The sequence below is a fragment of the Eschrichtius robustus genome, chromosome 4, assembly GCF_028021215.1.
Source record: "Eschrichtius robustus isolate mEscRob2 chromosome 4, mEscRob2.pri, whole genome shotgun sequence".
NCBI classification, from domain to species: Eukaryota; Metazoa; Chordata; class Mammalia; order Artiodactyla; family Eschrichtiidae; genus Eschrichtius; species Eschrichtius robustus.
This window is the reverse complement of record NC_090827.1, coordinates 32,101,225-32,116,145: the sequence shown is the minus strand read 5'-3', so window position 1 is coordinate 32,116,145 and position 14,921 is coordinate 32,101,225. Positions and strand designations below refer to the sequence as shown.

The following is a 14,921-nucleotide window of genomic DNA, read 5'->3' as shown; positions in this document are numbered from 1 at the left end:
TTACTTTTTAAAAGAATCACACTTTTTTCCCCTTCCTGTTGCATTGTATGATGATATTTAATTTTAAAAGAGTATGGTCCTGATTTCTCAGGTGAATAAAATAAAGCTTCTCCAGAAATCCACACTCTGGTTTTGAAGAAACACATTTTTTTTTTTAAAGAAAAAAATTAGAGTAACTCTACCTCTGATTGGAGGTTAGGCTTCCATCAACCTCAAGCATCTGGAACCAGGAAGTGAGTTTGAAAGAATATCAAAATAAACATTACAAACAAAAAACTCAAGAGAGAGGTAGCAGGGGGAAACCCTTTACAATTAACTCTGGAGAGGGTATGGAGCCATCCTGAGATCCTCAGCAAACCAACCATGTGGAAAATAAGAAAGCAGTCTAGAAGCAGCATGAAAGCAAGAAGTGCAGAGAGCTGTTGGTGGGAATGTAAATTGATACGGCCACTATGGAGAACAGTATGGAGGTTCCTTAAAAAACTAAAAATAGAATTACCATATGATCCAGCATTCCCACTACTGGGCATATACCCAGAGAAAACCATAATTCAAAAAGACATATGTACCCCAATGTTCATTGCAGCACTATTTACAATAGCCAGACCATGGAAGCAACCTAAATGCCCACCGACAGACAAATGGATAAAGAAGATGTGGTACATATATACAATGGAATATTACTCAGCCATAAAAAGGAACGAAATTGGGTCATTTGTTGAGATGTGGATGGATCTAGAGACTGTCATACAGAGTGAAGTAAGTCAGAAAGAGAAAAACAAATATCGTATATTAATGCATATATGTGGAACCTAGAAAAATGGTACAGATGAACTGGTTTGCAGGGCAGAAAATGAGACACAGATGTAGAGAACAAACGTATGGACACCAAGGGGGGAAAGCCGCAGTGGGGTGGGGTGGTGGTGTGATGAATTGGGCTATTGGGATTGACATGTATACACTGATGTGTATAAAATGGATGACTAGTAAGAACCTGCTGTATAAAAAAATAAATAAAATAAAATGCAAAAATTCAAAAAAAAAAAAGAAAACAACAACCCACACACACACAAAAAAGAAGTGCAGAGAGGAGGATAAAAAGAAATATAAAAGGCAGACTTGGAGACCTGGAAGGCATGGCAGTTTGGGGTCATCTGTCGTGAGGTCATGTAATGCAGGGGCAAAGAGCTCTACTGGGTTTAACACCCCCCCTCAGAAGTAATTGAGTAGCAGCCTATCATTACTAATAATATTCATAATAATGATCCTGTAATAAATCATCGAGAAAATGGTTTCTGTTTAAGAATATATGAATATAAATATGTCATGTTTTAGAAAGATTTCCATCAAAATAGCTTTTTACTTCAATGACTAAACTTCGCTCTCTGGATAATTCGACTATGTGGAATGCCATATTTTTTTTAAAGCCAGATAAAGTGTTATCTTAGCCATCACCTTAGAACATTCTTTCGCTGACCAAGAGGCTGTTCCTTAGACTTTTTGGGTTTTTTTTTTTTGGCCGCGCCATGCGGCCTGCGGAATCTTAGTTCCCTGACCAGGGATTGAACCTGGGCCCTCAGCAGTGAGAGCGCGGAGTCCTAACCGCTGGACCACCAGGGAATTCCCTAGACTTCTTGTTTTAATGCCAATAAATTGATTTTTCCTCTTCCCATAATTTCAGAAAAAAAAATAGCTTCTGGCAAATAGTCCCTGGAGTCTGGATCACTCTTTTGGGGCAAATTTTGTTTTGGATTCCTAGGATATAGTTTTTATTAATTGTGGTTTCTTTTTTAAAGAGAAGAACTTTTAAACTTTTATTAACGAGTAAACTGTTACCGTCTCATTCTGTGATGTTCAAACATTAAACAGCTCCTGCATGGCCTGAAGGTGAGAAGGCCTCTGAAGTTGAAAAGGCAAGTCAGTGTGGTATTTTAGGCATTTTACTGCGTTCTAACTCTGTGCTTAAGAGTCCTAGATTTGGAGTTAGATCACTTGGGTTTAAGTCCTGGCTCTGTTACTTACTAGCCTTATGATGCTGGGCAAGTTTCTAACTTCTCTAATCCTCAGTTTCTACGTCCAAAAAATGGGTCTTATGTAATAGGGCTGCTGGGAAAATCCATTTAAAGCGCTTAGCTTAGTGCCTGCACACAGGCAGCACTCAATAATTAGAAGCTCTTAATATTACTCCCTGATTTGTTTTTACGGCCAGAACATGATTGAATCTTTTCTTTATGACCCAAGGAGACTTTGAAAAGAAAACCAACATCAGCTGAAGGTGTACTGTGTGTTCCAGGCTTTTTAGAACTTATGTCAGGACACCCTTAGAGAGTCCTTGGGACACGCAAGTATAGAGAAGTGATTCCTGATTATGAACACCGCTTAGTTTGCTAAAGTGAAGGCACCATGTGGCATTGGAGGCTGTGGACACCTGGAGTAGGTGCCCCGGTGATTTCCGGAAGGTTCAGTATTAAGCTCCAAATAGCGTCTGGGGCCCCGTTTCCTCTCTGTCAGCGTCTCCTTACTTCTAATGCCACGTGGCCTTGTTGCTGCAACTGATTCTCATTCTTCTCTTTTTTTTCCTCCTTTATGCCTTTCTTTCCCCCCTGTTATCTCTCCTGTCACCAGCTCTCCATTTGTAGGCCCTTCAATAAAAAGGTTGGTCTCTGATAGACACTGAAAGCCAGTCGATGTATTTCTTTCCTTTTTTACAACTGACTGGCCCTTCTAGGTGACAGTATAAGTCCTCGAGTTAGGGTCTGTCCCCGGTACTTAGCGTACTGCCTGGGCCAGGGTGGGTATTCAGTAGCAACATGATGAAAAAACCCATGACATGTAATTTTGGAACTTTGTTTACATGTCGCGGAGTGCTCAGAGGTTATATTTTTTACCTCCAAAGAGGTTGTGGGGTATGTGTGTCTAAGTTCCTTTTGAACCTGAGGTTTTCCCAGAGTTCTAAAGGCTCTAAGAAAGCTGGATGCAAGATAAGCAAAATATAGGTGTAGTTATGATTTACATATTGTCATTCAGACAACTGATTGTGACAGCAACCCAACAACCTTTAAAAAAAAAGAATAACAAACAAATGGATAAACAAAAACAATAAGAAAACCATCCCCAGGGAGCTGTCTAAACAAGAGGCAAAAATTCTCACGGCTCTGGGATCTTTCACGTCAGTATTGGTGGTTTATCAAAAATATACTAAGCTTGCCTAGAACAAGCCGATTAATACCGTCCTGTCATACCCACAGAATTGCAACAAATGGCAAAGTAAAGTTTTTGATGATCTGAGTTGTGAATGTGTCACCCCTGTTACTTCAAATCACTTAATTTTAACAATAAATGAGATATTTGGGGTAGGGGCAGAGTATCGATAAGAATAACAAATTCTTGAGTGAGAAGGGACTTGAGAGCCCATGTGGTCTGACCTAAATAATACAGGAATTCCTTCCATAGAACCCCTGACAGATGGTCATCCACTTGTGTTTTGAATACTAAAAGTGTCAGGAAATGTGTTATTTCAAGAGGCAGCGTATTTCATTGTTGGACAGTTTTGAAAGTTAGAAAATAATATTTTCATATATCAAGCCAACATTTCTATCCTTCTAACTTCCATCCGTGGATCCTAGACTATTTATTAGCTATTCTACAATTGTATTTTAGCATAGGGTGACCAAAAACTGTCAAGTGTTTGTTGAACACCTAAGTGGAGATTTCTTACTGGTTGGTGCTGCCGAAGGTTCCAAGGTGGTCCCTGCCTGTGGGGAACTCAAGACAAACACACACTAAATTAACTGACAAGTGATGATCGGAGAACTGAAGCCTTCCCTTTACTCTCTTGGGTATGGGAGTCTTAAGGAAGTTAAGACAGGAAGTAAGCCTTGAAATACGAGTATGATGTTCCCAGGCAGCAAAGGTGTGAAAACAAGAGGGGTGCATAGGGTTTTAGGCAAATAATGAAGAGACACAGAGAATAGTAATGGAAATTAAGTTAAATAAGAAGGATATGGAGGAATTTGAAAGTTCTGAAGAAGCCTTTAATTAATCAATCACATCACGTCTTCCATGACTGTTTTTCAAATCATAAAAGTAAAATAATCCATGCCTGTAATGAAAAGGTAAATAATACAGAAATGTCTTAATTAAAAAGCGAAAAAAAGGACTTACCTCTTTGCTCTCCTGCCCATTCCCTCAACCTGACCACAGTTTTCACCACTTGGTGTATATTCTAGGACTTGCGAAACTATGGCCCGTGAGCCAAAATGCCCCCACCCCACCTGTTTTTGGGTGGCCCACAGGCTAAGAATGATTTTTACATATTTAAATGGTTGAAAAGCATTCACAAGAAGGATATTTCACGAGATGTGAAAATTGTATGAAATTCAACTGTGTCCACCAATAAAGTATTGAATTTTGTCAATAAGAAGTTTGTGGGAATTTTTCTCTCTCGTCATGTATCTACATAAGAGACTCGATTTTGCCTTTTGGTCCGCCAAACCTAAAGTGTTTACTAAGTGGCCCTTTGTTGGCCCTGGTCTATGCTTTCAAAAAAATTTTTATAGATATACACACACATGCATGTTTATGGTGTTCTATTTTGTTTATAAAAGTGGAAATGTAGGAGCCATTTACAGCAAATCTCTTTAGATCTGAAACAATTAAATAAATAAGAACCACTGTTGGTTGTGAGGGCAAAGGGCAGACAGTGTCTCGAAGCTACATGGCCCAGAGGAGAAACCCAAGGATCCAGGATCCGGGAGTGTGGTCCCTGCAGTGATACAGGTGTAAAGTGATGTGCTCCCAACCTGGGTTACCTGAATTCAGATGGGAATGGGAGCCAGATGTGAGATGTTCCAGAAGAATAGTCCAAGGGGCAAGTCACTGAAGGAGACGAGGTGGGGAGCAGTCAAAGGTGCCCCCACCTCCAGGTCAGTGCTGTGGAAGATGTGAAGAATGTTGTTGAAGGGGACTTTTTGGAGAGGCAAGCATCAGACTTGCTGACTCGGAAGCGGTCCATCCAACTCTAACCAGGGGCACTGGTTGTTGGTGCCGACAGCTCACGTTACCGTCTGAAGAATGTGTAACCCCTCAAAACTGTGTGATTGCATCTCGCACGATTGATTTGAAAAGATACAACTTTCACATTTTGAATGAGGGGAGTTCTCGGTGCCTGTTTTATAGCTATTCGTATACAACTCGTAAGTGATGTCCATGAGGTTAATGCTGGATGTTTGGGTTCATGTTAAAACAGCGTCTGGTAAAGAATCGTGGGGACAGATGGTTCACCATTTACTTCCCTATCATGGGGAAATAGTTTTAAGTTTAAGAATATTTTGAGGGAAGGAGCCTCTCGTTATAGAAAAGTATGTGAGATTTTTGAGGGACATTTGTGGATGCCATTTCTACCACCCTCACCCCACTGACCAGATTTCTGCACATAGGGTTGTGTGATTTGTGGCATAGTTGTAGGTAGAGCTTTACTGCGCACGCACAATATGGGTTTGTGTTCCAGGTATGTTCTGTCGGTGTGAACTTCTGTGAAAAAGAATGAAAGTTTCCCTGTTGTGCTATGATTAGACCATGTAGCCGGATGCCCCATGGCAGCTCCACCTTGTGGATTGTATCTTAGTGGTGAGTCCCTACAACTACTTTTCAGAGTATCCTCACTTAATACTCATTTTAATGTTAAAATGCTAGACAGTTAGGTAGTTAGAGGTGGGTAAATTTAGCCTTTCATTTGACATATGTGTGAATCATTTCTGGGTTTTTTTGTAGGTTTTACTCAACCTTAACCCATTTGGTGAAAGCACCTGATAAATGACATCACAAAATAAGAAACGTTAAGGAGAATGTAAATAGAACGACATCTCAACCCCGAGACAGTAGCAGAAATTTAACACACAGGGATGAGGTATCCATAAGTCTATGAGGGAGACCTCACTGTGATTCAGAGAATGGCCTGGTTCTAGTGGCCCAAAGGCTAGGCTCTGAGCTTGAAATCAGGAAGCCTGTTCTGATTTCAGCACCTCCACTGGCTCGCTCTGTGACCTTGGGTAAGCTGCAAGACTCCTCTGTTTCCCAGTTGGGAAATGAGAGTATCACAACTTAACATTCCAAGTGGGAAGTTGGGAATAAAAAGCAGAATATTTGCAAGCACTTTTGAGCATCCTTAAAGATGAGTGACGTTTGAATTTTCAGCATTGCTAGTGTTCTGTTCAATGTGTACCTATCTTGGTGAAGACTCATTAGATATTTTTTGCCAAAAATGAATCAAGCTCTACCTCCTGACCCATTACTTTTATCATCCTGGCACCTTTAATATGGCTTTAAACTTAGTGCCTATTTTGGGAGAAATCATGGATTCTGTTAGCGACATTGTTTCTTGTCCTTATTCTAAGACTTGTGGATATTTTTGTCATTAACATGGCATTTTTGCTATGCTTTCAGAAAAGTATAACTTTAACTTTCATAATGACATGGATTTTCTTTTTTCAACGGGAGGGAATTTCTGGGATCTGACTAAACACATAGAGTAAAAGAAATGTGGATTGATTAACATGCTGTTATATAAACTATGGAAGTGGAGTTTCTAAATATCTCCATTGTACTAGCCCTTCACTGTCATATTTTTCCCTGCAGAGTACCATTCTGTGGATACTGGAAACTTCTGTGGAAGTTTAATCAGGATAATTAAATCAGGATAATTTAATCAGGTGTCAAAGAGGATTGTTGATAAAAGTGATTTCACCTTAGTAGTGATTCTGAACGGGGTGTGGGCTCTTACGAAACTATGTTTTCTCTCCCTCGTGTGTAGAATCACTGCCAGACGGAGTCAGTTTATATTCAATACATGGGAGTTTTTGCACCCCATGTACCCCAGGACCCCTGGCCCCTGAGGAGGTCCTGAGTTACAGGTGATGAGGCTGGCCCAACAGTCAGAGGCTAAAAGTGTCCTCACTCAGCTGTTAGTAGAGAGAAATGTATTCAGTGGAGCCCACACCAGTGGAGCAAATTTGAGAACCTGGTAGATGATACCAGATTGTATAGCTGCGCCCCGAGCAGTAGGTGTCACTGTAGTCAGTGGCTTTTACTGCTCAGCGTTGAAGGGGTTAATTGGGTCTGGTTTATTTGGGCAGATAGAGGTCCATCTGTGCCCTCCGGGCTGCCTGTCTTTGTCTCTAGGGCCCCAGTTGATACCAACGAAAGGCTCCAGTCCACGCTGAAAGGCACCCTTTTTCTCTAAGAAGGGAAGAAAGATACTCTCCCATCTATAGTTTAGAGTCTGAGACTAGGCTGTTTGATGTGATGGGGTGGGTTGAGTTGAGGTGGGTAAATAGGTGAGATAATCCTTCTAAAGTCTGGTGGGGGACCTGGGATGGAGGGGAAGGGAAAATTCTATTAAGAGAAATGAAAGAAGATGGAATAGCGGAATACATTTCCTTGTTGTTACTGGCCCTGGGCCCTGTTATATTCAGGCGGTGTGAGCTATCAGAACTTCTGTCGGCATCCTTCTCAGAAATTAAAAAATCTCTCTCTCGCAGAGATGTACTTCTCTTTTGCCACTTTCTACTCCAGAAAGTTAATTCTCAAACGCTAAAATGGAACTTAGGATTTAGAAACAGCTACTGTGTTGACTAACTAAAAAAAAAAAGAAAGAAATCCTATCCTGGGATTACACAGCCAACTGCTTTTTCAAGTACACCCAATTTTACTTTTCCTTTTCTAGTAGCACCCTGGTTTGAAAACAAAATAAAACGGAGTAAACCCACTGGACAGTTTCAGATTCCTCTTCTCTCTTATTTGTTTTTGCCTAGAGAACCCATCTCTCTCCCCACGCACCACCCAGGCAGCACGGGGTCGTCTGTCCTTTAAACAAACAAACAAAATACATGAAGGCTTTCTGTATATGGTTTATACCCAGATACTCATTAAAAATAGCTCCTGTCCAGTCTCCGCTCTTCCTCCCCTAGCCTGCTGGTTTGGCTGTAGTTAACACCCTGATTCAGCCCTGCTCTCGGCGGTACAATACGTGAAGCTCAGACTGCCCCCCGCCCCCCCCACCCCCCCCACCCCCCCCACCCCCGGCAACCCCGGCCCCGCCCCGCCCCGCCCCGCCCCGCTTCTGTCTCCCTCGGAGCGAGTGGCGCGTTTTAAGCCATCCGCACCCTCGCCAGAGCCAGGTGGCGTCGCTTCCTGCCTTCCCTGCTCGCTGTTGCTAAGTGAGAGGCACCAGATCACACATAAAGCTGAACCAATCGCATCCTGACCCCCATAGGCTGGTAAAAGCCGAAGAAAAGAGACTCCCACCGCGTTGTCTGTGGCCGGTGGGTCCTCCTCCCCCTCCCTCTCCCCTCCCACCTTTTCTTTTCCAACAGGAAGGGGAGGTGGGGAGGGAGCCGGCAGGAGGAAGAGCGAAGAAAGAGGGTGGGGGAGGTGAAGCCTCGTATGCCTCGCTGTACTTGAGATAAATGCCATTTTTTCTTTGTGAAGAAAAGGAATGGGCGCTTCTCTTGAGCAGTCACAGGCGGGCAGATGTGCTGCTTTCTGCCCCCAAACTGCTCAAACTGCTCTGAATAAGACGTCTGTCGATCTGCACATCTGCTTTGCTTTTTTCTCTCTCTCTCTCTCTCTCTTTCTCCTTCTCTCTCCATAGCTACGAATCTTTTCATCCCCCCAGTTTTGCAGATCTTGGCACCCTCTGTTAATTCTTCCTCTTCACCTCTCCATTTCCTTTCTGTCTCACAGTATTCTCCCAGTCCAGAAAGCCTTTCCTTGAATGTACAAGTTAGCGGAAGATATTTTGTATCTTGTCCTGTGGAGGAAGTCATCAGGTTATCCTAGGGAACGAGCAAGAGAGGAGGAATATTTATAAAGGCAATTAAAAAAAAAAATCCCCTGTTAAGAATGTCATTGTCTTTGGCAAGGTCTGTGCAAGCACAAAGTGAAATGAAAGGCGGTTCTTAACTGGATAAGTGCCAGTGTAGACAGCCAGTGGTATAGTTGCGATTATACAGAGAAAATGACCTTTCTCCTATAATTAGCGGGATATTTTGGGCAGCATCAGACCCAAGTTACCTGGGTGATTACGGCTTTGTAGATCTGACCTTAGAACAAAACATTCCACTTAAGTTCTCCACGGAAAATGTTTGCTATCTTTGGCCATAAAAGTAGCAAAGACATCCACTGCCTTTGCAACCAGGTGAAGTCCAATTACAGGGAGGCTTTCTTTGGTTCTGTGTCTAATAGATTCCCAATAAATTTCTTCTGACCTTTTGGAGGTGGCTTATTATTTGGGCGCTCATGTGCCTTTGGAAAAAATAACCTGTGTTTATTTCTCAGTCAAGAGACTTGTGGTTTCCTGTAACCTATTCTTGGATTTGCTGTGTTTTGGTGGGATATCAAAAGGACGCTACTCGTGGTTAAACTGTCCGTTTCCCTCAAGAAATGTTCCTTTCATACTTGAAATACTGTCGTACTCCTGGGCCAGAAGTCCAGTCTACTTACTCAGTATCATACAGAAAAGTGATCATATTCTCCCACTCCACCTGCTGTTTTCCAGCCTTTAGACTAATTTTTGTCTTTCTTTCTTTCTTTTTTTTTTTTTCTGAACCAAAGCTAAAATGGTTTCATAAAGGGAAGCATGGGGGATCAGATTAACCAAAAGGGAATTACCAGTGAAAAACCTTCGCAGATGCTGAGTACCTGGAATGTTTTTCTTTTTAAGAGTTTATCTTTCTCTTATTATCATGAGGTAAAAACTAGGCAGTACAGTTCTCACATATACCATTTAAAGCTACAATTCTTAGATAATCTACAGACATCATTTCACTCACTTTCAGTCTCTTCCAGGTTAAATCAGAACTATTTACAGGTAGGCCACTGCTCAGATCTGAGTGATACCTTCATCTTCTGCTGTGCCCATTTTTGGAAGGGAGACACAATGACAAAATAAAACTCTGAAAGTGGGCAAAGAAGTGAAAAGGAGTGGGGGGGGGGACTGGCCAGCTCGCCTGTAGAACTGCCTTGCCCCTCAGTCGGTCAGTGGGTTAGTACCGTTAGCAGTTATTCATTTACCACTCGCCTATTTTATGTTCAGTCCTGTGCTGAAAGTTTTGAGCTGGAAACACAGTGCAAGCCGGGTCCACCTTGGTACCTTCTTCACTGGGTTGCAGCCCTCTCGGTTTTATCACCTTCATTGTTCAGACACAGGCGCCATGCTTCAGCCACGTCAACCTGCCAGGACCAGCTCTGCCTGCTGAAGGAAGAGAATGAGCTGATCATTCTCTTCCTTCAAACCCCTGGATCCTGCCTACCTCTGCTGCCCTGAATTCCCTGACTCAGCTATTCAAGCACAAATCCCTCTAAGCCCCTCAGCACTCTCTCCCCAAATTTGCACTTGTCTAACGAACTTCCTAGACATTAGTTCTGACTTCTCTGCCCTGGATACCTTTCTAGATATGTCCTCTGTTTTCTCTCCTCTGTGCCTTTGCTTAAACTGGGCCTTCCTTCCAGATGGCTTCTCTTCCTCCAGTCTCTTCCTGTGGCAATCTGGCCCCCCAAAGCACATCTCAGATACGGTTTCCTCGGTGAACGTTTTCTCTCAGTCTCTCCCACTCAGACTGCATCTTCCAGTCTTCTGAACACCACAGCCTCTTTCTTTAGAAGCTCTCCACAATCTGCTTTGAGTTGTATTTGTTGTATCCTTGGTGGTGCTAAGGGCAGCTCAGAGGAGGGCATTCGACACTACAATATTCCCCATCAACCTCCCTGCAAAGCCACTTCAAATAAATATATAATTACATACCGACTGCGCTTGCTATGCAAACACAGCTTCAAGATAGTCTCCCAAGTGCCCTTTGCATCCCAATTGCTAACCCTAAATTCCTCCTTTATAGAAATTCTGAAACTGTACCCTCCCCACTTTATTTTAAGCTTCTCGGGACTGCAGCTGTGTCTCCATATTTCCCGAAGCATGTAACGCAAGTGCCTGGCACCCAGAAGGCACTGGAAATACCCACTGAATGATCACATCATAAAGCCCAGGAGACCTTAAAGATTAGGTCTGTAACTCTTCAGGTTTTCAAATTATATGTGTAGAGAAGGATGGAATTTTATGTAAATATTTTAATCAGATCATGAGACAGCAAAGGTCCGTGAAATATTATCATATTTATCCATCAAGAGAGGGTAGGTGATGATACAGTAACAAACAGCCCCCAAACCTTAGTGGTTCGAAGCAACAAAACTCTCATTCTTGCTCATGTTTATTGTGGGTCGGCCGGGAGGAAGAGGGACTCTGCTTATCGTCATCACTCAGGGACCCATGCTTGATGAAACTAGCCGCTATCTCACACCCGTGGCTGAGCCAAAGGAAAGAGAGCTCTCGGGAGGGTCTAACGTCAGCAATTTAATGTTCCAGCCCAGAAATGGTACCTGGCACTCTGCTCCCAGTTTATTCATCAGAACTGGTCACACGATCCCGTCTGACCACAGGAGGGCCAGGAAGTGCAGTTCTGCTGTGTGCCTGGAAGATAGCAAGTTAGAAATATTCGGAAAATAGCATAAAATAACTCCCACATTTTATTATTCACTCAGAGGCTTTTAGAGGAAGTTTCTATTTAATATTGAGCTTGGAAGTGTAGAGAATATTCACATAATTCCTCTCCCTTTACATACCGTCTTCTTTCCCTCACCCACCAAGACAGATTGCTTTGCTTGACTCTAGAAGGCTTGGCCACAGCAATTAAGGGATAAGTGGTTCTGTTTTCTCGAAGTATAAAGTGAAGAACTTGCCCATTGTTTATACCTCTTCAACTACTCTCACCAATACTTCAGAGGCTCTTATGATGGGTAAATTATGCTCTAGACACCTATCCAAGGACTGCCCCCCAGGTTCACTTAGAGTGTTGTCAGGATCATAGAAAATCAGTACGAGTTTTTATAAATTTATTCCAAGAGATTAGAGAGTATACACATATTACATACTGGCTGCATTATATTTCATAGTAAAAAAGTTGGAAACAGCCTTAATGTCCAATGATAGCGGATTAACTATGTTAATTTTGGTATATGTAGAAAATGGAGCATGTGTCGCCATTCAAATTATATTTTAGACGAATATTTAATGAGATTGGGAAAATGTTCACAATATATTGATTGCTAAATTTTTTAAAAGCAGGCACTAGAACAGAACGAAGAGCAGATTCTGCTTTTTAAAAATGCATGTAACTGGAAAGAAAAATACGAATATAAAAATGCATTATAACTGGAAAGAAGAATGTGAATGTGACCAGGGCTCATCTTTTTGTGGTAATATTATGAGTGGTTTTTGTGCTTTTCCCCTTGCTTTTCTTTTCTTAAGTAAGCAGGAATGACTTGTATAGCGTATAAGGAGGTAATGTAAATATCTCTGGCGTCTGACTGTGTTAATTTCAAGTAGCATACCTGGTGTTCGTTCTTTTATGTGCATAAGAGGCACGCAAATGACTCTCGTGCGTGGTGGAACGAAGCTGGTGCCAAGGCAGAGATGCAGAAGCAGTGTTCCCGTGAATCAGGAGACAGCTCGACGTCAGTTCACACTTGTCTGGGCGTAGGCATGTTACCATTTCTTGCCCTTTCTTTTGCTGAGGCGCTGTATAGATCTTTCGTGGCATTTTGACTTGACATTTCACAGCTGTTGCAAATCCACTAAGCAGGGACATGCCACTGGCACTTTGAGGCCGCTGGTAGCACAGGGGTTTGTCAAGAGATGCTAAATTTGCTGAGATAGTGAAAAACTGGCATGTATTTATTTTGGGTTGATACAAGCTCCTGTGAAATAGGGGCCCATTCTGGAAGAACTTGTAACACTCATTCATCTTGTGTTGTTCACCGAGCTCTAATGCTACAGCTGTCATCCACTCTCAATGAACGATTGTCATATTGTCAATCCACAATAATATGGGACAATTTTCACTCCCCATGTTGAAGTATCGTCATTGTAATATAATTCAGTTCATATTAACAGTGCTTTGATGACAATTCCTTTCCACTCCACCCTTTTAGTCCTCCCTCTCTCCTTTTCTTAACCAGAAGGAAATGTATTTTGACAGGATCTCCAGTGTAAACAGTTTTCTGCTTTTAAAACATTTTGGGCCCATAGCCCTCATTGAAACTTCAGAGAACAACTTCAGAGAACACACCAATCTTTTTTTTTTCTTATAGAACTATCTTGGGATTAGGTAGTGCCTTACCCACAAGAACTAAAAGTATTGGGTTGGCCAATATGTTCGTTCGGGTTTTTCTGTAACATCTTACGGAAAAACCCGAATGACCTTTTGGGCCAACCCAATATTTTTACCTGTTTGTCTTATTTATTCTTAAGACATCCCCCTGGAAAAAGAACATGTATTATGATTCCATTTTTATAAGGGAGCATAATTAGGACTCAGCCATCTTCACTTTAGGGTTTACAATCTGTTCATTTGAAAAGGCTGCTTATTTTTCCAAGTATAAACAGTGATGTCAGGAACTGCTTACATGGTGGAATTAACTACCCTAATGAATTTATATTCACTGATTTTCCCTGCAGGGGAAATTGGTTCTATCTGTGAGTCTTCACCAATTTTCAAGGTACTTTCCTGTCACAATAGACTATTTTAAACTGATTGAGAGTGTTGTCTTTGTTAGAATTTTCCCAAGAGCTGCATCTAGGTGGGCACAGTTGATACGATTAAAATATATGGTGCATACTTGTGAAGCTGTTCCAGCTACAAAGCTGCAATTTTAAAAGAAAAAAAAAATCATTGTGACTGTTGGACGTTTTCACTTTTCTCAGTTTTTAATTCTTCACTCATCCAAATACTTGCCCAAAAACATGTGGCAGAGTGTGGGGAGAGGGAGAGAGTTTGGGGAAGGGAAGGAAGTTGGATGTCAAAAACCACCAGAAATTTTTGTAAGGTCACGAATCCCCCAGATGACTGCTTGGAAAATGTTACAGTATTGCCTTCTGGGGGCCTCTTCCTCCGCATTCTTATAAGCTAAAAATCAGGGCTTTTGAAACAGCACATTTCTCAAAGGTAGGGAAACAAAATCGAAGCTGGGTGAGGAAAAGCATGCTGTTTGGGCTCTGAGAGTGGAACAGAACTTGAGGTAAATGAGTCTAGAAATGTCTCCTATTCTGCCTCCATAAATGAAGACTCGAGAAATAAAGGGAAGAAGGGCGAGAAGCAGAGGGGAAGGGGAAAATACATTGTAAAACATGCATGTCATGTTCAAATTGTCATATGCTTAGTGCTGTGGCGCATCTTGGGACAGTCCTGATGAATTTGAAGACTTTATCTCTTTGGCTCCATAGGGGAGACCTGCTTTATGAGCCTCTCAGGTCTTTACGCCGCAAGCGGAGACACCTCAGGGCTGTGAGGTGCACGACTGTTACTCAACAGCTTGAAACAGGAAGTGGAGATCCTGCCACTAACTGAAACTTCAAACTTCATGTAAAGTGTGTGCCCACTTGGAACGTTGCCAGGGCACCAGGACCCATCTCTCTCCTCCAGCAGGAAGTGCCGTGGGCCCCAGAGGAAGCCCCGCAGTCACTCTTGCTTACAGCACTGCCTTGTTGCAGGGTCCCGATGTGACAGGGTCAGACAAAGGAGACATCAGCCTTACTTCTGACTCTGCCCCTTTGAAAAGGGAGGACCAGGTCGGGATGAGGGTGCGGTGCGGATAGGGGTGTGCGTGAGGTGTGGTTTTGGTGACCCACGTTTATAAGGCAATTCTTTGTGGTAGGGACAAGCTCTGCCAGCAGCCTTTAAAGCCACAGGTTAGAAACGATCAGCATAACTTTTGCATTCATTCATTCATTCACTCACTCACTCAATCCCTAATGAAATGGTTAAGAGTGCTGGGTCTGTAGTCAGACAGCTGGGTTTGACTCCCCAGCTCTG

At 42.4% G+C, this 14,921-nt stretch overlaps 1 protein-coding gene and 1 non-coding gene across 3 annotated transcripts in view; one reads left to right on the top strand and one right to left on the bottom strand.

Moving 5' to 3' along the window:
- Positions 1–14,921, top strand: part of MAML3 (mastermind like transcriptional coactivator 3) — a 417,272-nt gene that overhangs the window by 90,685 nt on the left and 311,666 nt on the right. The window lies entirely within an intron of this gene.
- On the bottom strand, positions 1,548–1,620 carry TRNAE-CUC (transfer RNA glutamic acid (anticodon CUC)). Its single transcript has one exon. It is a non-coding gene; the product is annotated as a tRNA-Glu (tRNA).